Source organism: Physeter macrocephalus, chromosome 6 (genome assembly GCF_002837175.3).
Source record: "Physeter macrocephalus isolate SW-GA chromosome 6, ASM283717v5, whole genome shotgun sequence".
Classification (NCBI taxonomy): Eukaryota; Metazoa; Chordata; class Mammalia; order Artiodactyla; family Physeteridae; genus Physeter; species Physeter macrocephalus.
In genome coordinates, this window is record NC_041219.1 from 85,769,501 (window position 1) to 85,772,788 (window position 3,288).

Sequence of the window (3,288 nt, forward strand, 5' to 3'; positions counted from 1 at the left end):
GTGGCATGTGGGATCTTCCCGGACCGGGGCACGAACCCGCGTCCCCTGCACCGGTAGGCAGACTCTCAACCACTGCGCCACCAGGGAAGCCCTGTGTGTACTTCTTTAACAACATATCCTGAGTTCTTACCATGTGTGAATCACTTTACGTGTATTATTTCATTTAATTCCTAGAACAATCATGTGAAGTATAATAACTGTCATCCCCAGTTTCAGAGGAAGAATCTGCAGTACAGAGCAGTGCAGTAATAGAGCTCATAAGTGGTCTAGCTAGGATACAGATCTGGGCTATCTGAGGCCAGAGCTTGAGTGTAACCACTGTACTATACTGTAGAAACCATGGGAGAGAACCCAGGAGGGGGAGGCCCAGAAGCACTTTTGGGGATGGCTCCATGTCTCTTGTCATTATACCTCTCTATGCTTGTGGGGCATCTGTTGGAGGGAATCCTGGTAGTGGGGGGAGTGTTTGGGAAGAGGCTCCGCTCCAGAGAGGAACTGATCAATAGAAGCGGGAAGAGTGAGAGCATTGCAGGGCAGCCTGGCCCGGTCCTCCCCCACTCTGGCTTTCGCTTCCAACCGCAGTGAGCAAGCAAAATAGAGGCAGACTGGAAGATGCCTGGTGCCTCACTCGCAAAGCTGGGAGAGAAAGGCAGGGGTTGGCTGGGGTGCCAGAGAATGGTGACAAGCGGATCGTGAAACAGAGGCCAGGGGCTAACGAGGGAGGGTTGGTGTTGGGGGTTTCAGTGGTGAGTCTGTACTGTTAAGATCAGGATGACTCATGGAGAGTGCCAGGCTCATTACCCTCACCCCGTTGGTACAACTGCCTGACATTTTCACAACGGTATAGAGGCTGCCAGGACTCTGCGGACATCAGCCCCGCCCTCCTCTCCCACACACTGGCTGTTCCTTTGCCCTAGAGCTGGGCAGAGGACATGGGTACCTGTATCTGGGGACTCCAGTTGATCTCTCCAGGGTCATCCTCCACCTACTCTTTTTCTGGGCCCTTGTTGCTCACTGTCTAACCTCAGTGTCTACTGTGGTTGAAACTCAGCTCCACCTGCCTTTGGTAGAGGTGGACGCTGGCTGCATGTATATCCGGAGAATGACTCTTGAAATTTGAAATCTCTTTCTGCCCACCTCTGCTTACAATTTCCCACTCAGATTATTTTTCTCGTAGAATAAATGAATGCAACTCCATACTCTTTGTCCACTCATTTCCCTGTTCTTTTGAGGTCTCTTTCCGATAGCTTTAATTAGCAAGCTCCAGGCTGACTGGCTGGGCCAAGCCTTCGGGCCGGATGCTGCTGAGCTGTTAGGGGTTGGGTGAGAACTGAGGGAGGACATGGTGTGAGTGGAGAAGGCTTCTCATACTGGGAAATCTGGCTGGGCTTCAAGAGGGGGCCGTTGGTGGTGTGGCCAAGTTCCAAATGTTGGCCTGAAGCCAGTGCTCAAAGAAAAGGGGCCCTCAAGACAGTCTAAATGGCACACCGTGGGAAGTGACCTCCCAGTCCTTCTCCCCAAGATGCAAGGGGTTTCCCTGGGATCCTCAAAGACCAGAGCGGTCAAGTCATTTCCCCACTGACTGTCCTCAATCAGGTTTATATTCTTTATCTCCCAGCCACTCCCATAGTTCGAACTTTGGTTCCAGCCGGAATTCAGAGGCTAGCAGGATTCCAGTGCTGGAGAGGTGGGTGGGGTGAGAAAGTCCTCATGTATGTTGGGGAGGAAGAGGCTGGCCCTGGGACATATGCTCCAAGGCTCTGCTGCCAGATGAGGTATAGGGAGAAGTTAACCCTGCAGTGTGTGTCCTGGAAGTGTCTGCTCCTAAGCTAGAGACAGCAGCTGGGAAATGTGTGATCTGGGGGAGGTGAAAAACAGGGATCCCTGTCAGAGGGGAAGAGGGCTGTTAGAGGGGGGAGGGGCTGCTAGACAAGGGCCAAAGTCTTTGCTGGGTCTGGAATCCATCAATTTTTAAAATGTTTTGAAATTATTTTGAAATAGTTGTAGACTCAGAGGAAGCTGCAAAAAAATAGTGCATGAAATTCCTGTGTACCCTTCACCCAGCTTCCCCTAGAGGCGACATCTTATATAACTGTAGCACTATATCAAAACCAGGACACTGACATAGGTACAATCCTGTTAACTAGCCTACAAGCCTTATTCAAGTTTCCCCAGTTTTTTTTTTTCTTTTTGCGGTACGCGGGCCTCTCACTGCTGTGGCCTCTCAACATGCATTCATTTGTGTGTGTGCGTAGTTCTATGCAATCTTATCCCACGGATAGATTTGATAACCACCACCAGAATCAAGATACAGAACTCTTCATCCCCAGGAAGGAACTCCCTATGCTATCCTTTTATATTCACACCTCCACCTCCCCATCCTTGTCCCCCGGCAATCACCAATCTGTTCTTCATCTCCACAGTTTTGTTATATTAGTGGAAACACATAGTATCAGCATTGGTGTTTTTTTTGTTTTGTTTTGTTTTGTTTTGCCGTGCCACAGGGCTTGTGGGATCTTAGCTTCCTGACAAGGGATCAAACCCGGGCCCACCGCAGTAAAAGCGCGGTGTTCTAATCACTGGACCACCAGGGAATTCCCAGCATTGGTTTTAGTGTAATGAATTCCCGAACTTTGAACTCAAATACAAAAGTTCTCTGGCAGGTTGTTTATTCGAATATTAAGCTTGTTCCATTCTCTGGATTCCTCCGGCTTCTTCATTCCCCCTTAACCTGAAATACTGCTCCCCACCCCAACAATCTGGTTTCATTTCTCCTTTAGGGAAAATCTACACATCTACATTTACTAGGCTGGTCTGGGACTCTCTCATGTTCCCCGCCCTCCCTTTCCCGGCTATTTATAGCCAGGCTAATTTTGGGTGGCCTGTCTCTCTCTCTCTTCTTTCCTTCTCCTTCCTCCTGTGGTGGGTGAGGTGACTTCTCAAATATTTGGGCAGAGGAGGTCAGAAGCAGATTCTTGGCGTCTGATTTCAGCCTCGGATTTAGCAGGAGCCAGTGGAGTAGAGATGGAGGGAGGCAAGGATTGCAGGTGCAGAGAGAGAGGCAGCTGGGGCTCTGAAGGCATTTTGACCCCGGTGGGATGTTTGGGCTGAGAGTCAGGAGTCCGGGTTCTATCCTGATTTTACTCCTCTGCATTCTCCTATCAGCTCTTCTCCATTGTCTGGGCTCTGAGATAGAAAAGGAATGGAGGGCTTCCCTGGTGGTGCAGTGGTTGAGAGTCCGCCTGCCGATGCAGGGGACACGGGTTCGTGCCCCGGTCCGGGAAGATC